This window comes from Equus przewalskii, chromosome 29 (assembly GCF_037783145.1).
Source record: "Equus przewalskii isolate Varuska chromosome 29, EquPr2, whole genome shotgun sequence".
Lineage (NCBI taxonomy): Eukaryota > Metazoa > Chordata > Mammalia > Perissodactyla > Equidae > Equus > Equus przewalskii.
Window position 1 is genome coordinate 40,358,172 of NC_091859.1, and position 25,995 is coordinate 40,384,166.

Consider the following 25,995-nt stretch of genomic DNA (forward strand, 5'->3'; position numbering starts at 1 on the left):
GCCCACCAGGTAAGGGACAGCCCCCTGCCACACAGCTGGTGACAGAGAGGCTGGAGTGCAGGGCTGGGTGTTCCGATTACCTGTGTCAGGACAGTGACTTTCCAGCTTCCAGATGGTTCAGGAAAGGGCAGAGGACTGGGGGGCTCTGACCTGTGTGACAGTCTGTGGCCCAGCGATGGGCGGGAAGGTGGGCACCAAACCAGCTGACCTTGTCCAGGCCATTCTGGCTTAGTGGTTCCTAAAGCCACTTAGAGACCAGCCTTCAAAATATTTTCCTGTTCTGCCTCCTCCTCGTCCTCCCCGCTCCCGCTGTCAGGAATCTGGAAGAAGAGTGGAGAGCGGATTATAATTGCCCCCCGCAGAACTCACCTGCCATGTAAGGGTGTTAAATAATACGCAATTTACATGTCTTCCCTGTAGGAAATTATAGAATCAGAGCTTTCAAATTAGCAATAGATTTTTCTAATTGAATCTCTTTCCCGTACGGCAGGTGGAGTGAGAAACGCTCAGGTAGTTCAGTTTCCCCTGCAAATGGACCACCAGACAATTGAAGGAATTAAATGCTTATTAAAAGTGCAGGTGGGTCTGGCCCCGTGGCCGAGTGGTTGGGTTCGTGCGCTCCGCTGCAGGCGGCCCAGTGTTTCGTTGGTTCGAGTCCTGGGCGCGGACATGGCACTGCTCATCGGACCACGCTGGGGCAGCGTCCCACATGCCACGGCTGGAGGAGCCCACAACGAAGAATGCACAGCTGTGTACCGGGGGGCTTTGGGGAGAAAAAGGAAAAAATAAAATCTTTAAAAAAAAAATGTGCAGTAATAAACGTTAAAAAAAAAAAAAAAAGTGCAGGTAAAATTGATATTATGTTTCTGGGAAATATGTCTGCAGAACGGTATTGCGGGGGCCTTCGTGTCCATACGATCACTTTTGGGACAAGATAGACGGTGTCTGCACCCAGGGAGGAAAGGGGAGGGATCTGAGAGGAGAAAGGGAAGTGGGTGGTTGTCCCTGGGTCCCCTCCCCTTTCTCCAGCCAGCTCTGAGCACACAGCCAGGCTCGGGATGTCCCAGGTGTGTTAACCTTTCCGAGTCTCTTTTTTATCTATAAATGATAACCGTGAGATGGTTGTGATGAGTGTGAGGGATAAATAAGACAATGCGTGTGAAGCATTTAAAATGGTACCTGGCACACAGTAGGTGCCCAATAATGTATCTTACTACTATGACTACTTCTTCTTGTGTTTGCCTGGCGCATAGTTGTCTACTGCTGCATAATATGTCACCAGCTGAAGGCTCAGCTGGAGCAGGATTAAGTTCCAAGCACACAGCAGCTCACAACGTGGCAGCAGCCATCGTCATGGCCAGCCAGGGAGGGAGTTTGCTAGCAAGACAAGTCACATCTTGCGTAGCCTCACCACAGAGGTGGCATCCCATCGCCTTTGACATAGTCTATGGGTTAGAGTCGAGTCACGCGTCCCGCCTGCACTCAAGGGGCCTTCTTGGAAACTGCCCACCGCAGCAGTAATCAGGGGCCTGAGGCAGAAGTTCGGGCAGAGAGGACCAGCACCTAGCTGGTCGTGGCTCCCCGCCCGGTGGGGTGACCCAAACCTTCATTCCTAAAGGTCCGGGCCATTAGTCGTCCTGCCGGGGCTGGGCTGTTGCCATTGGCCACGGATGTTTTCCCAATCCTCACTCTTCTGTCAAGGGCCTGGGCCACCTCCAGGCCCAGGCGTTTGGACCTCCGGGGTGTTCTGACCCCACCACGTGCCTTGATGGCCAAAGTTCCTTGCAGCAAGGAGTCAGATCACAGCCTGAGCCCTTTCTCCTGCAGGAGAATTCTCACCCCCAGATCGACCCCCCGCTCAGGGAAACTTCTGGATGTAGGGGTTGATGGAAGCCTCAAACCTTTCCAACCCAATTGGGAACTGGCGATATTGATTCAAGGATCACTGGCCTCGGCAGAAAAAAATTGCCACCAAAGAAAACCCACAGCGGCAGAAGTGATCATGGGCGAAACCTGACATGGCTGAAAAAGCGTTAGGAAGAGGAAATTGTCAGCGGAGATGTCGTGTGGGAAGATAGTGGGTCCTAATGAAAACAAGTTCAGTAAAAGGAAAATGAAAATAAAACAATAAACTGAAAACAGGTTAACCGCACTTGATGGAAGACCCACCAAGAAACTAAATTAACGTCAAGAGCTTTAATCCGGAATATCTTGCTCTTAAAAATTATATAGTATTGATAAAATTCCGAAGAAAATGTTCAACAAGGGGTCAGAAGGCTGGACCAGACACCCTGTTGTCCCTCACCCCCACACTCTGCCCCGCCAAGCCCCACGCTGTTCCCCCAGCACGCTGCTGACCCTGGCGCTGTCCCCATCCCAGAGGGAGGGACCTGATGGCAAAGAGAGGTGCTCCACTCCTCAGGGACCCTCAGGTAGGGGACGGGGCGTGGTGCTCAGGGCTGGAGCAATAACCAGGGGCCCAGGGCAGAGGTTCGGGTGCAGAGACCGGGCGGATCTGCCCTCGGTTCCCCCATGAGGATGGAGGTCCTCCTGGGCCCACCCGGTCCTGAGCTCGGGAGCCCAGGAGGTGTGCTGGGGCCCCAGCCCAGCCGGGGGACCCTGGAGGAGGGGCCCTGCCAGACTCTGGGCTCCTGGGGTCAGCGCTGGAGTGGGCAGCTTGGGGGGTGGGCAGCTGAGCTTGGGAGATGGGAGGGTGAGGAATGAGGAAAGTCTAGGAAAGAGGGTGGGGAGAAATGAGCATTTATTGAGTACTTACTGTATGCTCGGCACCTGACATCTGTTATCTAGTACAGACCCGTGACGATCCTATGTGGACGGCAGTATTATTATCTGGCCATTTTACATATAAGGACACAGGCTCGGGATGAGGAAGTCACTGGTCCAAGGCCACACAATGGGCAGGTTTCAGGCCCAGGTGCGTCTGTCTGTCTGTGTCTCCAAAGTCCTGCTCAGGCACGTGGCCTCCTGTCCCAGGCTTCCCTCGGGGTCCTTTCTTATGGATTAATCCCCCCACCCCCACCCCAGTTATTCTCTTTAGTGAAAAGCACCCTTGTCTTACCCCTGAAACCCTCTCTCTCAGGAAGAGCTTCAGCCCCCGGGCCCTTTGTCCCAACCACAGCTGCCAAGCTTTTCCCAACCTGGGCCTGGCCACCCCCCACCCCGGGCCCCATCTCAGCCGGCCCGGTGAGGTCATCCCTGAGTCACGGGAGCTGCACAATAGGGCCGGGCCTTCCTTTCTGCTGAAGAGGGAGATTCGGGGTGGGGGGAACAGGGCAGGAGACCGCAATTACAGGTTCCACAATGGGGCGCCATCAGGGGGGCTTGGCCAATTAGGGCTGCTGCTCTGGGAGGGGGAGGGGACGGGGAGGGTGCAGGGGGCCAGGCAGGGCCTGGGAGGATCGGGCCAGGTAAGTTCCGACATTCATTGTCTGTTCATTCATTCATTCACTCATTCCTTCCTTCCTTCATTCATTCATTTATGCTGTTAACATCCTCTGCGCACCTACCATGAGCCAGGCACTGTGCTATAAGCAAAAGGGACACAGCAATGACCGAGCCGAGGAGGCCTGGCTTCGATGGAGCAAACACTGTGGGAGGCTAGACAGATAATGAACAGATAAAAACACATGACAGAGAAACGTGTGTCACACAAGTAGCGTCGAGTGCCTTGATAGAAATAAGACGGCATAAAATCACGAGTGGCAGGGGTGTGTGGGTCAGGGAGGGAGAGCAATATTACCAAGGTGGTCAGGGAAGGCTTCTTGGAGAAGGTGACATTTGAGCTGAGACTTGGAAGGCAAGACAAGGCCAGCCATGCCACAACCAGAGGAAGAGCGTCCGGGTGGAGGACACAGTACGTGCAAAGGCCCTGAGGCAGGAACATGCCTGGTGTGTGTGGGGACCAGAAGCACGGCCGGTGTGGCAGGAGAGGGGTGGGTGAGGGGAGAAGAAAGGTGGGCTGTGGGGAGCTGTGGTGTCATGGAGGTGGCTCTCACCGGCTCCCGAGAGCCAGCTGTACACAGCTGTTCCGAACTCTGCGTGTAGGTTGGTAGCTGGAAGTGGATCACGGTGGAAGTATTTGCACCATGGAAATTGGCACGTGTCACAGATCAGGGCTGTCCCCCTAGAGAAGCCCTCAGCAACGGCTTACCAGCTCACTGCTGGGGTTGGGGGCGCGAGGGGCCCCTGTGTGGTCATGGAGAATCAGGATTTTATTCTGTGTATTTACCTGATCACCATCCCTGAGGCCCCCCAGGGGCTCCTGCCCATTGCACATGAAGGAAGACCGAGGCCCAGAAAGGGAAAGAGCCCTCCAGGGCGCCCACTGCCCCCGCACCCTGGCCTCTGGCTGGGGGTGCCCCTGGGAGACCAAGGCTGCTGTCTTCTGCGCTCTCAGCACCTCGCCCTCCTCCCACCCGAACCCCAGCCTCTCCAGAGACTCCTTCTCGGTGGGTCCAGGCAGGTGTGTGGCTTCATGGTGTCTTAGGGCCTTGGCAATGGAAGCCGCTAGTGGACACTGACCCTCTGTCTTCTGCAGCACTGGAGGGACCTACGTGTGCAAGTGCGTGTGTGCACGTGTGTGTGTGCATGAGACAGAGAGAGAATGCATGAGCGAGTGAACGAGCATCTTTTCCCAACTATTCACATTTCAAGGAGTGAAGTGCTAATGAGACTGACATTCATGAAGCTCCTACTGTGTGCAGACACTCCATCGACCTCTTCCTACACTTTTTCCCATTTAATCCTTGCCAAGAGGTTCAGAGAGGTTAAATGACAGGGCCAAGGTCACCCAGCTTTTACATGATGGAGTCAGTGCTTGAATCCATGTCTGTCCAACCCCTCACCTGGGCCCTTCCCCTTTGCCAGGCCTCTGTCCCGCATACCCACCCTTCTCTGTAGCCCCTACATGCACCACCGCATGGCCACAGGGCTCCACCATCATTTCGCAGGAGGACTCAGGGAGCGAGGACGACAAGCGTAGTTCATTTCTGCTGAGCACTTACCACGTTCCTGTGACCCCACAGTCCCAATGTCGGGCATTTCTCTCTGCGGTCCTGTGACATGGGCCTGGAGTCATCAGCCTCGGTTTACAGATGAGGAGACTGAGGCTCAAGGTGGTTCCCTCAGGACCCTGGGGCTCCTGTAGGTGCTGTGGCTCTCGCTGCACGGACGAGGAAACGAGGCTGGGTCCCAGCTGCTCCCGGGCCTCGGGGCGGCCTGGGCTCCTTCTACCAGCACCTCCTCTTTGTTTCTGCTTGTCAGAGATCCACCACCCTGCCGGGTCCTGGGACTCAAGACACCCAGGGGGACTCGAGATGGGTCTAAAGGGAAACCTGGGCAGGAGGCCCTGGGAGGGGGCTCTGAGAGAGGACAGGAGTTCCTCGTGGCTGCCTCCCACGTCGTCTGGTCTGAGTGATGACAGAGATGACCTCGGCTGAGACACGTCTCACCAGCCTGGAAGGAAGGCCTGGAGGGCGCTGTCCTTTGGGGCTGGTGCCCTGGGAGGCTCAAAGGCCTCTCCGAGGAGGAGGGGACAGTTGGGCCAGAACCCGAGGACCAGTGGGCAGGATGGCTGGCCTGGTCCTGACCGAGATGAGGCCACAGGGCTGCCGGCCTCCTAGGACACAGGGACACGGGGTCCTGCAGAGCCCCCAGGAGCCCCCTCTCTGACAGCGCACTGCCCCCCTCATCCTGCCCCATCCTTATCACCGGGCTAGGTGGGTCGAACACAGGCTTCACGCACAGTGTCTGGTGGCTTTGGTGTGACCTCAGTTTCCTATTCTATTCTCTGGGTCTGACAGTGGCCTTCTAGCGGGGTTGTGAGGATGGAAGTAATGAGCATAAAGCAGCATTTTCTCCTCATCTGGACCCACTGTCCCAGCACCGAGGGTGACAGCGATGGTACCAACAGTGACACCTACTCAGCCCGCATGCTGGGCCCAGCGCTTTCTGAACACTTCACCTGCCCTGACTTATATTTAATACTCACACTGGTCCCACGAGGGGGAGGTTAGGGTTGGCATCATCCCGTTTTACAGATGAAGAAACAGGCCCAGAGCAATGCAGTGACTTGCCCGAGGTCACCCAGCAGGGGAGCGGCGGGGCTGGGTGTCTGGCTGCTGGCCTCTTCTTACAGCTTCTGTCTCTCCCTGCACAGGGACCCAGCTCCTTCACCTGCACCCACTGGCTTGAGCACAGGGCTTGGCGCAAGGGCCAAGGGATGTTAAAGGGATGAGGGATGGAGCGGGGTTTGCTGGCGCAGTCCGGGGTGGTGCTGAAGGAGGGAGGCAAGGCCAGAGAGGGAGTGGGGCTGATGAGGCTGGAGTAGCAGGGCTGGGAGCCGGGCTGGCCCCGCATCTCTGCTCACTTGCTCAGCAGGGCCAGGAGGATGCCAGCTCACCGAGGGACGGCACAGGCTGCTCCCCCAACAACATGGACATAAAGTGTGTCTCTCCACGTCACACTGGGGGAGAACAGATAGAGACAATCAAGCTCTGGGCTGTGGGAGGTGGCCAGAACCCCCGGGGACCAGGACAAACATGCTGCCTGGCCCCCGGGCGTCTGTAGCTCCCCAACGCTGAGTCCCCAGCGCAGTCTCCCCTCAGCCCCTGTTTGCAGTGTAAACACCCGGCTTCCTGCATGGGGCTGCCCGGTCCTGCCCGCCCTCCCTCGGTGCCAGGCGAGAGCGGTGGGGGGTCCCCTTGGCTCCCTAGGGCCTCCCGGGCCCGTGGGTGGCTGCTTGTTTGGAACATGAGCTTCAAAGGGGCCATCTGTGTGGTACCAATGACCCCCGTCAAAGAGAGAAGCTCAGCTGGAACAATGTGACTGTCTCCGTGTTAAGACATGTCAGCCAGAGTGTGCAGATACCGGCCTCGAAGGACAGGTACCACCCGGGCACACCAGCCCAGGGCACAGCACGGGCAAAGGCAAGGAAGCGAGGAGTGCTGGCTCATATTTATAGGAAAAGGTGGGCCCTGGAGGTCCCACTGCACCGCCCAGCTTACTGTTGCCTCCAAGTGTGCGAGTCTGCTGCAGCTGTGCGAGGGCAGATCCATCTTCATCTCTCTTGCTGGTTCTTGTTGGTCAACGCCCAACATGAACAGGCTCCTCCCCCTGCTTCCAGGTGACTGTTCGAAGGGCAACCTATCTAATCCTGCCAGCAGCCCTGGGAGATAGGCACATCGATCCTCTACAATACAGATGAGGAAATGAAGGCTCTGACATGCGGTTCACACTTGTCTGAGGTCATTCAGGTAGCAAGTGGAAGAGCCAGGATTTGAACCTGGCCCCATCAAGCTCCCGGAAGCCATGACGGCCCTGGAATTGTGCCCATCTGAGAGCCTGTCTGCCCTTGTGCCTCCTTCCTGAAGTTGCTGGTGTGTGGGGAGTCTAGATGCTGGCAACTGACCAGAGTGGGCATCCACCCAGGACATCCCAGCCCTCGCCGGGAGAGCTGGGGCACCTTCTTGACCTCATTGGGTGGATCCAGAGAGAGGGCATCACGGCCAAGCAGAGGCCCAGCTCAGGCTCCTGGATGGAGGGGCTGAGGCCTGGGGAGAGGAAGTCTAACCAGAGATGCTCTTACTCCCTTGTGGCGGTGACCTTCACTCCCAGCATCACCTGGAGCGCGGACAAGGTCAGGAGGAGACAATGCTGGGTTGGCTACCAGGGTCCTTAGCCCTGGTCCCAGCTCTGCCTCCCATGTGCTGTGTGTCCTTTGATGAGCTGCTTCTGCTTGTTTTCCCTTCTGTAAAATGGGGTAACCTCGGCTTACTAGGGAGCCCTGGGAATAGAAGGTGGCTATCTCCCAACATGTTTCAGACGCTAACTGAAGAAATCTCTGCCCCGATGGACATTGGGGTCATTATTCTCAACACAACGGAGAATTGCTCCCAAGTACAGAGAATCAGGGGCACAGAGAGATGCCCTGTTTGGGTGGGTGTCTCCTGTCTCACTTCCATAACCCCAGCCCCTGTGAGGGGACCCTTCCTCAAGGCTTCCTCTGGCCTCCCGGTTGTCAGGTCCAGTTCTCTTCCTGGGGCCCTCCCGGTCTAGCCCCCTGGCCTGACTCTCGCCCCTCCCCACGCTCCTCCGCTTCCCCGCTGTTCCTCCGGCACTCCTCTCTTGAATGCTGCGTTCCTCAGGACTCAGTCCCGGCCTCCCTTCTTTTCCAGGCATCTCCCATGTGGTCTTGACCACTCTTCTGACCTCGCAGGCCACCTCTGTCCATGTCAGTCCCCCCCAGTCCCCAATGGCAGCCCAGGCCTCTCTCCCCTGTGGCCACCACCCTCTCACCTTCTCTCCCAAGTGGACCACAGAACCTCGGGCTCAAGATGTTTCAGACTGAACTGTTGGTCCTGCTGCTGGCTGGCTTCCCACTCGATCCTCTGTGTCACCCAGCAAGCACCATCGTGTGTCCTGGAGCCCTGGCCGGTGGCTCCTCTCCCTCCACCTGACCCGGATGGCCCAGGTCATGCTCTTAACCCTCCTCACCCTGTCCTGCATCCACTCCCTCCGTCCTCCTGGATCAACTCCTGGCCTCATCACCAGCGTCATTGCTCAAAACAGGGACCTCATCTTACCTGCCTGCTCCCTGCGCTGGGGCCCACCTGGGAGCCTTGCCCCACCTCTCCTCCCTTCAGGAGCACACTGGCTCCCTCCCACCCTGGGCCTTCGGGTTGGTCCAAGGATTCCGGGACACATTACCGAGGGACAGTTGCCCTGGGGGCCTGTCTACCTCCCACCTGTAAAATGAGGAGCCACCTGTCAGTGGCTGCCCCGCCCACAGTTTCTCCCCTCTCTGGGATTGGCCAGGCTCACTCTCTGCTGTGTGACCCCAACTCCACCTTGGTTGATTGGTGCAGGCTGGACACATGACCCAAGCGCAGCCCAGTGGGATTCTCTCCCTGAAGCTGAAGCCGGAACTGGGAGACCCGGAGTCTGGAGTGGGCCGGCCTGGTGGGCACTGATGGCTGCAGGGGCCAGGGTCTCGGAGCCACTAGGGTCTCTCCCTTCCACATGCTTCTTTCTCACTCTTCCTTCAACTTACTGTCCTCACACATCACAGCCCTTTTCCTTAGCTCCTCAGATGTGGTTCCTGTTGCAGACACTCCCTCCCTCGCTGCCTGGCCAGTGCGGCCAGCCAAAGACCCCTGCCGCCAGGAGGTACCCTGCCTCCTGCCAGTCTTGGACTGCCTGCTTTTCTCCATGACGCCCGGAAGGGGCAGAGGGAGGCCCCAGAGAGGACAGGCTGGCCACCTTTGCCTCTCTCCAGGGGCTCTCACCCAGCTCACAGCTTTCTCACTCTGAAAGGAGGGCAGCAGGAGGGCGCGGAAGGGCAGGGCCTGTGTCTATCACCTTGGCTCACCTGTCAGCAGCCTGACCAGGAAGAATCAGAATCCGTTTGGCAGAGGAGGAAGTGAAGGCTCAGAGACCCAGGACGGACTCTATGGAGGTGATCCTGGAGCCAGGGCTGGGCTCTCTTATCCTCACCTCAAAGCCAAGGGCGTGGGACAGAGTTTCCTGAGGCCATGGGCATCTCCGTGGAGTTGGGTATCCCCCTGCCCAGCTCTCGGCTGCCTCTGGGTGCCCGGAGTCAGGATGGGGACAGGGGTCCTGCCTCCAGGAGCCAAACACGGAAGTCCTGGAAGGCCAGCCTGTGCCCACATGTCGGGAGGAGCAGGACCACCAAGTGGACCCACGGGGAGCCCTGCGAGGTCCCCCGTCCCTCCCCCAAGCTTCCTTAGCTTAGGTGCCCATCTGGGCTGACAGCCAGGCGCCTGGGCTGGGTGCTATGAGTGCTAAGAGGGAGCTTGGCCCTGGGTGAAGGTCAGGGCCTCTGAGGAAGGGCCTGCCCTCGCTGAGCCCTGAGGGGCTGGCCGGTGGGGGAGGGATGGAGAACATTCCAGCAGAGGGAACCGCCTCCCATGGACATCTGATCGCCACTCTGACGGGCTGATTTGGCTAGACAGTTTCAAAGGAGGCCTGGCTGATCCCCAGCCCAGGTTTCCTGACGTGTAATGAGGGGGCTGGGTCCCCCAGTGACCCTTCCTTGTTGCAGCCGTGGGCTCGGAGCTGGGTGCCCGCCCCGCTGGGCTGGCGTCTGTGTCTGAGAACACGCCGGGAGTGGCCGGAGCGGGCGTGTGCCAAGGCTGCTGCTGGCGCTCCCTCTGGCTGCCTTGGGGCGATGAAAGGAGCTGACGGCTTGGCAGCGGCTCCCGGAGAGACAGCAGCCAGGCTGGCGGCCCGGCGGTGGGGATAGTCTGGGCTGGGGGGGGGGCGCCCAGGGAGGAGAACAAAGCACTGAGGGTGCTGGGATCCAGGGGCAGCTGAGGGGAGTGGGAGGTGGGGGGTGGGCAGCGTTGGGGCTGACTTGGAGCAGGTGGCCCACAGGGAGGCCATGGCACGGGGGCAGGTGTGGATGTCACACGTGGAGCCCACCTCATGGCTGTGTGAGCCCAGACAGGTCACTTAGCCTCTCTGAGCCTCAGTTTCCACACCTGTACAATTGGAACAATAATGCCTACAGCTCAGTTGACAGCCGTGCCCTAGTGCTTACAAAGGGATGCGGCACATTGTAGATGGTCAGTGAAAGTTTCTGGAGTCAATGAATAGAAGGGATTGATGGAGGACGGGATGGGCTAAGCTCTGCTCACCACGATGCCCGGCCCGCAGTCGTTCTAAATAAACCGTAGCTTATGGTTGCTGCTGGGGTTGTTTCCCAGGGGGGCAGAGGACTGAGCCGGCATGGAGGCCCAGAGCCAGTGAGAAGGAAGTCGGTAGGTGTGTCTAGAGAGTAGAGTGAGGGTGGGGCATGGGGATGTCCCCAGGATTGGGACAGGCAGAGTCAAGGGCCATGGCTAGGAGGCCGGACTCTGTCCTGAGAGCAGGGGGAGAGGCCCACATGGCTGGGGACGAGCAGGACCGCGGTGGACACCAGGAGGCCATTGGTGACCTGCCTTGTCCAAGGAAAGGGCTGGGATGGCAGCAGAGTGGAGATGGCACGCGTCAAGGCCTTTCTCAGGAAACTTGGTTGAGAAGGGGGAGGAGATGGCCGATGGCTGGAGGGTGATGTGGAAGGGGCAGAGGTCTTATCTCTTAGGTCAGGAGACACGAGCAAGTTTGAATGCAGGTGAGGAGGAGCTGGTCCGCCGAGGGTGGGGAAGATGTGGAGGAGGGGCGTGCTGGCTAGAGGGGTCCCTGAGGGAGGCAGAGGCTGGAGGGGTGGCCTCAGTTTTGGCTTTAGGCCAATGGGGGTCTCTGTGGTTCTGTGGGGTACCAGGAATGGTCATCTTCAAGGTGAGGAGGTGGAGGCCCCAGAGAGCTGTGAGGAGAGAGAGAGGGCATTGTGGGTGTTGGGGAGCTCTGCTGGACCACGGGGAGTCCTGGGTCAGCTCCAGGCCCAACCCTGCGGGAAGTGACTGCCTCTGTTACCCGGCAGGGCAGAGATGCCTGTCTCGGTCCTGTGGGCAGGTAGGAGCTTAGCGGGTCCAGCAGGTCCTTTGGAAGAGGCCAGTAGATGATGTTTCCAGGGCCAACCCTTCCCAGTGGCTGCCAGGAGCCCTGTGCCAGGATTCTGAAGCTGCATCCTGGTAACAGGAGAGAGCAGCGCAATTGATCAGTGATGTCTGCTCTGGGCACACAAGGGAAGGAGTAGGGCTCGAGCTGTTTCCGGGGCTGCCTTGCTGGCCCAGGCACAGTAGAGCGCCAGAGGCCCAGGGATGGAACGGTGCCGGAACAGGGTGTCACTCCAGTCCTACCAGGGACTCAAGGTGTGACCCTGGGCAAGTCCATTCTCTTAGCCCCCGCTTGTCATCTGTAAACTGGAAATAATGCCACCTTTCCCGGTGGTCATGAGACTCAAAGGCAGGCTGTGTGTGCTGGAACACAGCGGCTTCTGTCGTCTCCGGGAGTGGCTGCAGCGCAGGGCGGCGCAGGGTGCCCCGCGTGGGAGTGAGGAGGAGGCCGAACAGGTGATGTTCCATCGGGGCGGGGGCCTGGGGACTGCACGTGCACACACATCTTCCTCTTCCCCCCCACGCTGCCTGCGGAGCCTGTCAGGGCTGGAAGTGCCTGGAGGTCGGGGTCACGAAGATCGAGGCAGTTGCAATGCACCTTTTGGCCAAGTCACTCAACAGCTCCGACCTCACTTTCCTCACCTGTGAAATGGGTGACTATCCTGATGAATTCGAGCGGTAAGGTTTATCGGCAGCCCCTGTGGTCTCTGGCATCCACGATCCTGGATGGAGAAATCACAGAAGTCTGCTTTCGGCCTCCTCCCCTCTACCCTTGACCCTCCTCTTCAGGACCGTTTATCCTTCTTCTAATCTGGGGACAGAGAATTCCCTCTCCTCGGTTCCTTTCTCAAGCTGGGCTTTGTTTCCTATTCGTACAGTGAGGGAATAGGGTGAGGCTGGAGTAGAAGGGCCTGAGATCTCTCCCTACCTATCTGTGATGATTCTGAATCAAATCTACTGGTAGGAAATGGCAGGAAACATTCAGACTAGGGTGTGAATGACTGCCACACAGCAGCAGACACTACTTAGCTGGCTTCTTCCCTTGCCTCGTGCCCGTGTAAGAGTTGCATTTGATTTCAGTGCCAGTCTGGATGCCACACCTCGAGGGGAGAGAGAACGTGGGGCTCATCTGGAGAAGGGGACTGAGGTGGGCAGGGGGGTGGCTGTGTTAGCTGGGGGACAGCTGCAGGATGGGGCTGTGGGTCTGGGGGGGAGCAGACTCAGGGAGTTCTGCTGACGGCCCCAGGCCTGCTCAGGGCCATCCTGGAGAGAGCCAAGGGTGCCGTGCAGCCCTGGAGGTGGGGTGGCGAGCAAGGGGGGAAGAAGCTGTGAGCTCAACAGAAGGAAGAGCCTTTTGACAGGTAAGACCCCAAAGATGGAACAGGCCCCTGGGGAAGAGGGAGCCATGGGCACGGGAGACACGCAGGTGGAGGCCTGAGGGCCTGCAGGAGTGCCGGGGAGGGGCCTCCTTTCCGAAAGAGGTGGGCTGGGGGGCGTCTGCAGGAGGAGGCTGGCACGGCCCCCACGGTCCCATAATGCCTCCCTGGGATTTCCCCTTTCACCAAGGATAACGGGTCCAGTGGGGGGTTTTCAGGCACCAACAAAAGTGGGGGGTGCTTCCTGGGGTTGCTGTGTCTGATGCATCTGGTGCATCAAGTGTCTGCTGAGCGCCTGCTGGGCGGCGGGAATGAAGCTGGGGTCCAGCAGTGAGTAGCATGGGGACAACCAGTGGTCAAGGAGGGGCTGGGGCAGGGGCCTGGGGGTTTCCTGGGGACTGGCACTGGTTTGTACTTACTGAGAGTCATAGCCAGCACTAGGCAGTTCACACTCCTTATCCCAAGTGATCGGCACAGACTAACGGGGCAGGTAACCCTTAATCTTTAACCCTTAACCTTTAACCCTTAACCCTTGTTTCACAGATGAGGCAACAGGTCAATTCCCCTGCCCAGGACCCCAGTGGCAGGTCTGACACCCCTCCAGCCCTGCTCTCCCAGGTGAAGGGTGCTGGGGAGGTGACTTCCAGCAGGAGGGAAATGAGGCAGGGCTCGAGATGCTTCAGGAGTGGGCTCCAGGAACGCACCTGGGGGTCAGGAAGCCCCAGCCTCGCCCGCTGCTGCACCGCAGGTCTGCCCAGCTGCCCCCTTGCTTCTTGAGCCCATGGGAAGTTCACAGCTCAGGGTCCTGACACTGGCCATGGGCCGAGGTAGAGGGCAGAGCAGTTACCGTCCTGGGGGGTGGGTGGCGCCCAGGAGAGGTAGGTTACTGGCAAAGTGCATCCTGGGCGAGATGGGCAGAGCTTCCCCCAACCCCACCCCCTGCCAGCAGGATACAGACTTAAGAGCAATGGGGAGCCATCGAGGTTTGCAAGTAGGGGAGGTGACCTTGACTGCAGTGTGGGGAGCAGGGAGCCCAGGGAAGGCCGTGAGGATGGGAGGTACTGGATTCAGGAGGCAGGTGGACAAGACCTGGGGTGCTGCCTGGCACAGGAGTGGGGGACCGGAGGCAGGGCATGGGGATGCCCAGGTTTCAGGTCTCGCTGCCTTTGAAGCAAGTGCCCTCTGAGCTGCTGCCTAGTGCTTGTAGCTCCCAGCTCTCTACTCCCCAGGCCATTCTTTCCGGGGTCTGGCTCACCCTGGGGCCCTGTTATCTGCTGGGTTCGGGCCGGGATACCTGAGCCGAGACCCAGGCCCATGCTGTGAGCATCTCAGCGTAGCCTCCCACAGGCCTCCTGTGTGGGCGGGGGCAGCGGAGCTCTGCATCTGGGCTTCCCCGTCTGAGCTGGGACCTCTTTCGCTTGTCCCTTTCCTGGGTCCCAGGAGCAAACCCCACGTTGTTCCCTCCTCTCTGGGTTTGATTCCAGCACTGCCATTGACCTGCCTCGGAGGTCAGAGAGCCTGACTTGAACCTGGTACTCCTGCTACTGGCTGTGGCACCTGAGCCCCCTGTGGGGTCCTTGTGGGGATGGGGTCACCCACATCCTGGTCCCCTTAAATCCAAGCTGCTTTTGCACAGTTATTGGGGTGGGGCAGTTCCTGAGAGAAAGGAAGACACAGGGGACCCAGAAGATGCCAGAGCTGCCCTGAGAGAGGTCTGGTGAGCACCAGCAGTGAAGTCAAATGTCCCCAAGGACAGAGGGCCTGGTTTTCAGGGCCCACGGACAGTCCACTTCACCTGGTCCTCAACAGGACCCCACGAGGCAGGCAGTACTCTCACCTATTTTCCTGGTGGGGTCACAGAGCTCAAGGACATTGAAGGAATCATAAGCTCAGCTGGAGGGGGATGTTGGCCGCCTGTGGACCCCACTGTGCCGGGATCCTGCCACCTCTGCCCACCACGCCACACTGCATTGGTGCGGGGGCCATGAGGATTGAAGGAGGACACGCAAAAGTGCCCAGGACTAGCTGTTGTTTTTACTATTGTCAGTAAGTCACGGAGCCCTGGTCGTACTCCCTCCAGGGCCCCTCTTCACTATCCCTGTCCTGGCTTTGCACCATCCACTGTGAGGGATCTGGCCAGGCCCCACTGGCCTCCCCTGGGGCTCTGCTCTGGGCTCACAGGTGGAGCTGGGAGAGGTGCTGCCTCTGCTGCCCCCTCTCCCTGCCCCGCTCTCCCTAGGCTGCCCTTAGGCTCCTACCTCCAGGCCTTTGCTTACGTGGCCCCCCAACCCCAATGCACTTGTCACTGGGCACTCTCCGAGTACCTCCCCTTCTCTGCCCCCAGGAGGGATGGGAGGTCCCCTGCACTCCCCCAGCCCATGTCCCCCTCTGCTCAGCAGTGTGTGGTCACCGTCAATTTCCAGGCCCTACACCATCTGGACTCCTCGCTCAAGGGCAGGGCAGGGTCCGAGTCCCTCTGGGTCTCTGACTTTGCCTGGCCCAGAGGAGATGGCCGTGCTATCTTTGGAAGTTTATCGAATATGAACCACCTCCTGGCCTGCCCCACATTGCACCCATTTTCCAGAAAAGGAAACCAAGGCTTTGAGGTTGAAGTGAGGTATCCAAGGGCCCACAGAGAGTGCAGGCACGGGAGCCCTGGGGTGGGCCCAACTTCACCTGTTCCCACTTCTCTGAGATCCAGGAGGTGAGAAGAGGTGGCAGTCTGGGGAAGGATGAGAGAAGGCTGCTGGGCAGGGCCGGGCCTGGCCAGGACCCTGGACAGCTCAGCGGAGCTCAGCAGCCCCTGGCAGTGCTGGGATGGTTCCTAGATGTATTGGGGGCCTTTAGTCGTGCTGGAAGGAGATGGACTGGCACCTGGATGGGGGCAGGGTGGATGGGAGAGAACAGGTGTCCTAAAGTCTGAAGACTGGCCCTGCAGTTCCAACTTGACCATATACTGGCTGGACAGGTCTTGAAATCTCTTGGGACCTCAGTTTCTTCATCTGTAAAAGGGGCCTGCTAGTCTCCCTGCACAGGGGAGGTTGCCCCCAGCTGAGGTCCCACCCAGGCTGTTGTAAGAAATAAACTAGCTGCAAGGAATCTGGAAAAGTTCTCTAAAAACAACAAAGGCCTGGCAGGCAGCGTGGAGGGGCCGGGCCAGGGGTGTTGGGAGCCTAGGCCACCCACACTATTGGTGACCAGGAGTGGCACCAGGAGCTGACCCCTTCCTCAGGAAGGCTGCGGGCTGCAGCATCCTTCTGGCTCCTGCAGCCTGCAGGGGGTGGCTGGCCCTGCCTGAGCTTGGCCTCTGTCCAGCTCCTGGGGACGCCAATCCTGGGGCAGTCTCGCCTGGGGTAGGGGACACCATTTCTGAGACGTATCTTGGGCCACTTGTCCAGTGACAAATGCCTCACCCTCCAGGCCACCTGCCTGGGGCAGACCCCTGTGGAATGATCAGCTAAGTGTCCTGGAGCTCACTTGACGCAGGGCCCTTCTCTGTACCTGGCTTTCTGGGTCCTATGGATCCAGAGGGTCTATGGGGGGTTGTGCCCTGGAACGGATCGGGGCAGGGGACTCATCTGGACAACAGTCTGGGCAGAAGCTCTGCTAGGAGCAGGAGGAAGGAGCTCCTGGGGTCTTCCCACATCTTGTCATTTCGTCTTGAGCAAGCCTGGGAGCGAGCTGTTACATCACTTTTCTCAAGTTGAGAAAACAGAGGCTCAGAGACACAGGAGAATGTCCCAAGGTCCCAAGCAAGTCAGTGGCAGAACTGACTTAGAATCCAGATCCCCAGACTTGGTATCTAGACCTGTGACAGTGTTAACAGCCACCACTTGCTGAGTGCCAACTGTGTTCCGGGCACTCTATGTGCACTGCCCTCAAGGCAGAGATTGTTGTACCAACTTTACAGTGATCAAGGAGAAGAGACTGAGGTTCAGAGTCATGAGCTGTGAGAGGCAGAGGCAGAGGCAGGATTTCAACCAGTGGTCAGGGCCTGGTGCAGGAGCTGGGGCAGTCATCCGAGGCTGTACTCGAGCCCGACCAGAGGTGGGCAGGGTCTGGGGTCCCTGACAGGGCATGGCCTTTCCACCTGGGCTCTGGGCCTAGATGAAGGTCAGGGATGAGGCCCATGCCAGACAGCTGCATTGAAGTTGACCCGCCTCTGGGCAGTGTCAGGATCCAGACAGACCTGGGCTGGCAGACAGAGACCCTGAAGGGAGTAATGGGGCAGAGGTGGGGATGCAAAGCCAGCTTCATCCGTCCGGCCCAGCCCAGGTGACCTCCTCCGGGGAACCTCTCCCAACCCCTCCGGCCCATGCAGACTGCCACCTCCCTTGAAATCCTCTGGCCTCCCCTGCCACGTGATTTCCAGGGCCTGACACAGCACCTAGCAGGGTGTAGGAGCCCAGTGAATATCTACTGAATAATAACTACATCCTGCATGCCAGCGATGAGCCAGGCACCATGGAGCACCCGAGGACAGAAGGAAGACCTAAGATCTCTGTCAATGAGGCACTACAGGTGCCCCAAGGCCTGGGCCTTGCCCAGGGCTCCAGCTCAGCCCAGCTGCCCTACAAGCACCCCACACTCTCCTCACACCCCTCCCTGAATGTGGCCCTCCATCCCTCACGATACTCTGATGATCATAGAAAACCTGGAGACAAGAAGATCCTGTAAATAAAGTTAAAATTCACCTAAAATCTTACCCCCACAATCTTATCCACCATCTTTTCTCATTTTTCAAAACACAGAATCAGGTGTTGTCTTGTGTAGCCTCCTTCACTTGTTCACGAGATGTGTGATGAGCACGGATATCATTTTCCCGCCATATCACATTTCAGCAACGTGATTTGGCTACTTGAAATTCCCTGGACATACCATAATTTTTGAAACTGATTCCCTCTGGCTGGGCATTTAGCTTGTTTCCGATTTGGGGCTACTATAAACAGCCTGCAGTTACTGACTCGGGGCACCTTCCTGGAAGGTGAATTTCTTGGCTAGGGGATATCACACCATCTTCCTTTGAGACTCTGAGGCTTTGCACAGGCTGGTCCCTCTGCTGGCCTGTTCCTCTCACATTTATCCTCACAGTAGAGTTGTATTCCTCTGGGGCACACACATCGCCTCCTTCTAAGTGTCCCTGGGCCGCATCTGCTGCCCGTCCCCCTGCCTCAGGTGCCCTCTTCTCCCTGTGTCACGAACATCTGCCAACCTTCCGCCTCTCTGAGGCTGACAGTCTGGCTCTCCTCTTTCTCTCCCCCGCCTCCAGCACATAGTAGGTGCCCGGGAAATGCATCGCAGCGGAGGAGCCATCCCCTGGCTGGTTTCGCAGTGTGGAATTGGGTAGTGTTTCTATTAGTCTCCAGGAACAAGTGCCACTGTGTTATTAAATTTTTCCAAAAGCAGAATGTCTGCTGTGTTTGCCAGATTGGTTGCTCTTTTAGGAGTGGGACCATCCTGCTCACCCCGCGCTCCTCGTTCCCCATCTTTCAGAGCCCATTCACTGGGCACCTGCTCAGCCCCAGGCCGTGTGTGATGAGTGGGGCCCGAGGGAGTCCGACCTCCAGGAAGCAGCCCGGACCAGGGTAGTGTGGGTCAAGCTCAGAGCTCAGTGCCTGGGACTGGTGATGCAGGCAATGGCAGGCCCCTTTGGTGGGGAGCTCATGCTTTGTTCCAAAGGAGTGCTAGAGTGCTAGACACACAATAGGTGCTCAATAAACGCATGTCCCGGGAAGGTAAGCGATGGTGTTCTGGGAGCTGAGGGGAAGGCTGGAGGGACTGGAGGTGTGGTGAGGAAGCTGGCCTTGGAGGATGGGTGTCACAGGAACTTCTGTGCTCTCGCCCCGGGGACCAGGACCAGAAATTCTCCACTATCTCAAACCATGTGTCCTCCGGGGGCTCCTGAGACCACGGCCAAGCTATGGTTCTGTCCTTGGCGGGCAGCAGGTGGAATCCGGTGGGCCACTGAGCTAAAGCCCTGTCTCCCAGGACAGCATGGTGGTTTTCCGTCACCTCCCTCGGAGACATTGTGCTCAGGAGGCCTGCAGCCCCGGGAGAGAAAGGTGCTCCCCGCCGAGTTGGGGACGGTCCTTCATACTCCACATTCATTCATTCATTCATTCACTCACTCACTCAATAGACAATGGCCTTGTCCTGGGCACTGGGACACAGACACCATGGAGCACCTTGCCCAAATGTCCTCAGGGACTCCCGTGGCCCACTGAGTATGGCATTCAAGGCCCCATGTGGCCTGCCCTATGGCATGCTCCAGTCCTATAGGGGTCCGCACCTGCCTGTCCTCCCCGTGCTTCTCCTCCTGGGCACCTGCAGCTCTGACTGTCGCTCCTGGCAGGCTCATCTCCCCTGTCCACCTTCTGCCTTTCTTCCAGGCCCAGCCCTCACGCCCGCTTCCAGGATGCCCTGCTCCGCCCCCTCCACCACCCCATACTTGGTCCAGGCTGGGCCCTGGGTCTGTCTCCCCTTTGGCCTTTCACTGGCCACGGCTGGATGGTAGGGGCTGCATGAGGGTGCCCCTTGTCTCCCTGGCCATCCAGTGCAGGCCTGGCACTTGCAGGTTCCTAGGACGACACAGGTGCCAATGGACGCTGCAGCCACCTGAGCAGTGGGGCTGACAGTGGATCTCTCCTCAGTAGCAGTCTGGGCTTTGTCCCCTAAATTCCCAGGTGGCTCCTCTCGCCCTCCTCTCTTCTTGGTTGGGAAGTCCCCACCTTGGGGCTCTGACACTCACAGGGCAGGCAGACCCCAGCTGGGCACCTGCAAAGGTCAGGGTGGCTCCTGGGGGCAGAGTGAATAACTGTGGGGGGACCTGTCTGGCGGGGTGAGGGCACTGGGGAATCCGCTTCCCAGGACTGACCCTGGGGGGAGACGGTGTGGCAGCTCCATGCTCCAGAGGAGAAATGCAGGCCTCCTCCCCTGCATGCTGTGCACCCGCCCCCACCAGCTGCTCCACCACTCCTTCCACTAGCCTGGGTAGGGGTGCATTTCCAGCCTGGCCCCTTCACTCTGCCCCAGAATTGCCCCAGCACGGGGGGATAGAAGTGAGGTCCACAGACAAGGAAGAGGAGGAGGGTGCCCGCCGGAGGCTCCCTCGGCCACCTCTGCCCCCCTCTCTGGCCTCAGGGCCGCAGCCCAGGCCTCCCTCCGCCGCAGCCCCAGCCCCTTCTCTCCAGCCCCTCCTCCTCCTCTGTTAGGGCTACCCGAGCAAACTCCAAAAACATAAACCTGACCATGTCATGCCCCTGCTCAAAAACTTTCTATGCCTCCCCACTGCTCCTAATAAAGTCTACCCCCTTAGGCAGGCAGCCAAGGCTCCTCCTGACCTGGCACCTGCCCCTCCCCCCACTCCTTTCTCCGGCACCGCTGAAGCTGCCATTCCAAACATGCCAAGGCCTTTGCATGCACTCTTCCCCCTGCCTGGGATGTCTTTTCCATACCTTCTCTCCTTGGCAGGCACTTATTCAGTTGGGCTGTATCCACCTTCAAGAAGACACCCCGAGTAGCTGTCCCCACGTCCCCTCTTGCACCCGTGAGGGGAATTTTCTGCCTCCTTGTCTGCCTCTCTACCAGACTGGGCTCTCCCCGAGGGCAGGCCAGCCTGAGGGTCTGGCACAGGGGGTCGGGGGACTGCCTCTGAAGCGGTAATGAATGTGGGGCGGGGTGGGGGGGTGGTGGGCACGGTGCGATGTGAGTGTGGTGGGGGAAGGGGACCCGTAAACATTTGTTGAGGTGCCTTATATGGGCCTCAGAGGGGCCATGCCCCCTTCTCACCTCCTCTCAGTAGAGGGGCCGGGCCTGTGTCCTGACTACCTGACTACAAGGCTCTGTGGACACTGCGGCCCCTCCCTCGCCCCCCTCCCCGGTGGCAGGGGGACAGAGGTCACCCAGGCCTCTCAAACTCCTCGGGTGGGACCCAGCGGCCGGGGTGTTGCTCTCCCTTCCCCCATAAGGCAGGGCCTTCCTCAGGCCGGGGTCTCAGGTCCTGACCTGCCTCCCTGCCTCCCTCCGGGTTAGGCCCCAGCCTGCCACCCACTGCACGTGGGGACTGGGGACCTGGGACCCCCAGGCGGAAGAGATGGGGGCGCAGGAGGGGGCCCCGGGCCTATTCAGCTTAGGAGCTGGGGTCGGCGTCTCCCCAGAAGGGGGCGGAGGGGGTATTCTCAGAGCCCCGCGGGAGGGGTCCGGAGCAGGGGGCCCTCGCGACCCCCGAGAGGGTCTGGGCCGGGGGCGGGGGCCGCGGCGCTCCGGAAGGAGCCGCGCACGCCCCAGCACGCGGGGCCCGCTGCGGCGGCCGCCGATCCGGAGGTGAGGGCGCCCCCGCCCGCCACCCGGCCCTTTTCCGCAGAGCGGGCAGCTCCTCCTTCCCCGTCCGGGCCGCCCGCCCCGCGCCCCTCCCCTGGGCGGCGGGATGCGGGCGCCGGGCCCGCGCGGGGGCCGAGGGCCGAGGGCCGAGGCCTGGCCGGCCCGGCGGGGGCCCCGGCGGGCGGCGGCGCTGGGCCCGGGCCCGAGGGCGCGAGCGCGTTCCTCCCGGCGCCGGGGCGGGCGGAGGCGGGGGGAGGCGGGAGGGAGGGCGGCGGCGGGAGGGGCAGCCGGGGAGGCTCGGAGGCGCGCGGCGGGCGGGCGAAGGAGGGGGCGCCGGGGAGCCCCCCGCCCCCCGAAGGAGGAGTCTGGCTCCCACTTGCTGCCTCGGCCGCGCGGCGAGGCGGCCGCCGCCGGAGGAGCCCCCGCCCCTGCGCGCCGCCCTCCCCGGAGCCGGGCCCCTGCCTCCCTCCGTGTGCGCTGCTGCTCGCGGCCGCCGCGGCCGCCGAAGACGAGCCCGGGGCCAGGTAGGGCCGGGGCGGCGGGGCGCAGGCCGGGGCGCGGGCGCGGGGCGGGCGGGGGCGCGGCCGGGACCCTCTCCAGGCGCGGGGGGCCGCTCGCGGCGCGGCGCAGGGGCGCCCGCAAAGTTACTTTGGCTGCCTTTGCCGGGTGCCCGCGCCCCGGCCGGGCACCCCCGCTGCCCTGACCGCCGAGCGAGCGCCGCCGGGAGGGGGCTTGGTCGGGGCGCTGGACTCTGACTGGGGCCGAGGGGTCAGCGAAACTTTTCCCCAGCTCGCCAGTCGCTGCTGGCTGCTGGCGGAGTAGCTGGTGGGGAGAAGCGAACTGGTGGGGTGCAAGTGATGATGGTGGGGATAACAATAGCAGCCTGTGGTCGTTGAGAGCCTACTGTGTGCAGCGAAGCCCCTCTGGTACTTGGGGGCAAGGTAACAGGGGACTAATGCTGGTCTAGTGGCCACTTCTGCTAGGCATTGCTGGAAACTTCATCCATCCATCCATCCATCCATCCACTCACTCATTCCAGACATATTTATTACTGTCTGCTATGTGCCAGGCACACATAGCACATACATGCCAGTGGCTAACCAGGCAGGTCCTAGCCCTCAGAGGCAATATTTCATGGAATGCCCCTGCTAAGGAGTCCTGTCTCCTGTGTGTTTATTCTGGGGCTTGTTACAGGAGAGTGAATTTATGCAGTCTCCCGTGCCCAGGGTGGAGACAGAGAAGGGTCAGTCTGAGAGCTGATGTGTCCAGGGGCAATGGCAGGCCATGGCTTGGGGTCCTAGGTCCACCATTCTCCATCCCCTTTCATTCCCTCTCCACTTGGGCTGGGTGGCCCGAGGTGGGATGAGGAGGCCCCACCCTGGAGCTGGCCCCCAAGTCCGCCCAGCTGGCCTCTCTGGGATGTCTCTCCCCCAGTGCTGGATCCGAGCCTCTCTCAGTTCCTCTCCAGGAGCTGGTTGCCTCCCCCTCCCCATTTTCAAGGCCCCTGTCAAACAGCCCAGAGGAGAGCTTGTTAAGTGGCAAATAATTATGAAATTAAACCAGGGAACAAAAGTGGGCCGGCTGGCGAATGGTTGAGCTGGCTCTACAGGGCTTGACTGGTGGTGGAGCCTTGGCAGCAGGGCTCTGCCACGCTGGGGGGCTCAGGCAGACACCATCATTGTCAGTACCCTGACTGGTCTTTGCAAAAAAAAAAAAAAAAAGAAAAAAATTAAACCAACTTCATGAATAATTTGTCACGTCAGCTAAAATGCTTTGGGGGATGTCGAAGAGGCCACCGGCTGAGTGCCACATCCAAGTTGGAAGCCAGGCCCTGGTCCATGGAAGCTAAGGCACTAGGAGGCCTTTTGGGGAGGGGGTGGCGGATTTGGCTGGGCTGAGGCCGGGCTTCTGGCGAGGGGGAGCACACGGGGCTTTCGAGCCAGCCGGTGGTGATCCGGAGGCATTCTGGAGCCGGCACAGCGTACAGGGGACCGCTGTGTGGGAGCCATGCATAATAAACTGCTTCACGACGCCGGCTCCCTGCAAATTGGCTTTCCGAGTGGCAGCCCCACAACACTTGTAAAATCTTTTTTCTCAAGATGGGTTTCTGCGAAATGGTTACATCTATTTGAGTGCTCGCTCGCTGGAAGTACATTAATTGGCTGATGGCTAGTCAAAAGGCCGTAATCCAGTCACAGAGGTTTAATTGTGTATTCGGAAGTAGTTCAACTGCCTTCCTATTTATTTCTCCGCCCCAGGAATTTCAGAAGACCCGGACTGAAGTAGATCTGTAATGTCGATGTGGGGAGCCTACATGTGGGATTCGGTATCTCGGATGTCACTGCGGTATGTGCACCTAGAGTCGTGCACACCCCCCACCACCCCAGCCGATGCCTGTTGGGTTGTGTTTATGGACAGATGGAACAGTTCTAAGTTTAGGTAAAAAACAGGCTTTGGGGTCTTTCTGCTAGTGCCCAAACTGTGTCAGGAATGCATAGACCGACAGATAGAATAGCCTTTCAAGAAAAGCTTGCTTTTTAAAAATTTCCCAGTCCACCCGTGAGACTATTAAATCTTCAATGAAAGTAATTTAAGTTCATTTGTTTTTCTTGAACTTGCTGCATTCCCTTGCAGGCAGTGATGGCCCCTCATGTGCTCACCTAACCCAGGACACATCTTTCTGTACTTGTCTGAGGAATTCAGGACGGTAGCAGGAATTCCCTGAGGGGTGGCACTCAGGGAGAAAAATCAGCATTCTGGGAGCCGGTTCCGGACGAGTGGAAAAAAGAAAACCCTCCCAGAGTGCAATCCTCTTTTAATCTATCGAAACGATTCCATTTTTCCAATTTCAGGCCTGTGAACTGATCATGAATAGCAGGGCAGAGGAATGAATTGGCCAGGCAAAGACTTTTAACAAGTAAATATTATGCACAGCAAAGCATGCAATTAGTGGAGGTTACTTAATGCTTTTCAAGTTGCGGCGAGCTGCAGTTAGGGGTGGAATTTCTGCGTTATCCCTGAATTGTCTGTCAAAATCTTTAATGTGACAATGTGACATGTCTCTCCCATCGCCCCTCCCTCGCCGGGAACAGAACAAGGGTCTTTTCAAGCATCCCCCCGCTTTCCATTCTTCTTCTCCCTGAGATCTCTCCGTTCGGCAATTGGTACCTTTGTCTGCCTGCACCTCTGGAGCAAGGGACCCTGGGGAAAGGGGCTCCCCAGATGCAGCAGCCCAGGAGTGGGTTCTCAGGCTCGCTCTGTGGCCGCAGAGCACAGTTAATGGCATCTCAGATGAGAGAGGGGCTGCTTGTGGGCTCTTCCTTCTGGCCAGATGTCTCACCCTCTAGGATAAGATGTGCCAAACACTTGGGGCGCAGGAAGGTGAGGGGCAGCAAGGTTTCAAGTAGCAAGAGCCATTGAGATGATGCTGGGCCATTCTGAAAGCAATTCCCTGGTTCCTGGGGTGTGGGTGTCCCCACGGAGTGAGACCACCAGCTAGCTTTCCCTCCAGACTGCCAGTGAAATTGTTTGACTTGGGTCTGAAGAAGTGAAGAAAATGTAAAAAGCAGAAGCAACCCCAAGGAAAGATGAAAACGAGAGGCCCCTTTTCGGGGGGATGGTGTTGGAGGGGAGGCATAAATAGTCACTCGGATCATTTGATTCAGTGTGGCTCTCCCTGGTGACCTGGCCATTCTGCTGCCAAAGCAAATGTTTTACTTTATTTTGACTTTTCCCCCCCCTAATGAGACAAGATTTAGTTATGTCCTTTTATCATTTAAAATATCTATGGCCCTTGAGGGCAGCCCGTCTTATGAAGAAAAAAAAACCAACCACCTTAACAAATTAGGATTATATGTTTTAATTTGGAACTCAGGTAGTGACTTGAGATGTTCTTTGATCTTCCCGTGCCTTTCTGTGAATTACTCTTTGGGGGTTTTCTTGCATGTGAACTTGGCCAGCTGAACGTCACAGCCTGGTCATACATCATAAATAGAAGCAGCTACAATAAAAAAAAAGTCTGCCTCTGGTTGACTGTGCTACGGGGTGAGTTCAGAGCCAAGGATGGAGTAGGGTCCCTCTCTCCCCCATCCAGTCCACGCCGAAAGTTTCCTTCTGTGACAGGTCTTCCCATGTTCATCCCCTCCTCCAAGACACGTTTGCGGCCCAGCGTTGATGCACACGGAAAGACTCTTGGCATCGCCTGTGCTAATTTCATCACTTTAAGGAGACCCTGATGCCTGATTCCGGCTCCCAACACCCCCGTCGCTACCCCTTCATTACATTCTTCTGCATTTCCCCACAGCACCGCAGCCTGCGAGGCTGCAAAGCATATTGCACCGGCTACCTGAGAAGTGAGTCCTTCCCCGCACGCTCTGCCTTTCCCCGTCACAGCGAAGCGCGCTTTGGCGGTGCCGTGTTCGTAGACAAGGCAGGCCTTTTCTCCCCCACCCCACGCTCTCTGCACCCGGCGGCTGTGGGGGGCGGAGAGAGGAGTTTGGCTCGTGTAAGTTTGTCATTCACACACCTTAGTTAATTGATCCTCCTTTGGAGGTTTAATCCTTAATTGCAAATTCCCACATGATCACAAAAAAATACAACTTAAACTGATCATAAAAATGGCAAAACCCCAATCTCAGAGTTAAGTGTAGGATTACCATAGTGCCGATTTGATTATGCTTCAGTGACATCTGTTTAATAGATTTCCATGAGAACTGTAAATCCACGTTCACTTTCTTTGCAAATTGTGTTTGAACGCTGTGCCA

The 25,995-nt window shown here is 58.6% G+C and overlaps 1 protein-coding gene and 1 long non-coding RNA gene across 9 annotated transcripts in view; one reads left to right on the forward strand and one right to left on the reverse strand.

Annotated features, from left to right (window-relative positions):
• LOC139080364 (uncharacterized) overlaps nucleotides 1-20,506 on the reverse strand; it is a 30,269-nt gene extending 9,763 nt beyond the window's left edge. Inside the window, exons 1-8 of one of the 5 annotated variants that reach the window (XR_011534822.1) lie at nucleotides 20,368-20,506; nucleotides 12,180-12,259; nucleotides 11,455-11,609; nucleotides 8,317-11,344; nucleotides 7,026-7,641; nucleotides 5,025-6,484; nucleotides 3,528-3,618; nucleotides 81-320 (exon numbers count right to left, since the gene is read on the reverse strand). This is a non-coding gene — a long non-coding RNA (uncharacterized lncRNA). Of the gene's footprint in view, nucleotides 1-80; nucleotides 321-3,527; nucleotides 3,619-5,024; nucleotides 6,485-7,025; nucleotides 11,345-11,454; nucleotides 11,610-12,179; nucleotides 12,260-20,367 lie in introns of all 5 variants that reach the window. The other 4 variants (XR_011534821.1, XR_011534820.1, XR_011534824.1 and 1 more) reach the window with 4 other exon arrangements.
• The window catches only part of MPPED1 (metallophosphoesterase domain containing 1), a 79,818-nt gene continuing 74,197 nt past the window's right edge, over nucleotides 20,375-25,995 (forward strand). The window contains exons 1-2 of one of the 4 annotated variants that reach the window (XM_070600600.1): nucleotides 21,607-21,756; nucleotides 23,491-23,671. The gene's annotated coding sequence lies outside the window, so the exon portion shown is untranslated. Of the gene's footprint in view, nucleotides 20,572-21,176; nucleotides 21,236-21,565; nucleotides 21,757-23,490; nucleotides 23,672-25,995 lie in introns of those variants that run through there. The other 3 variants (XM_070600599.1, XM_070600601.1, XM_070600597.1) reach the window with 3 other exon arrangements.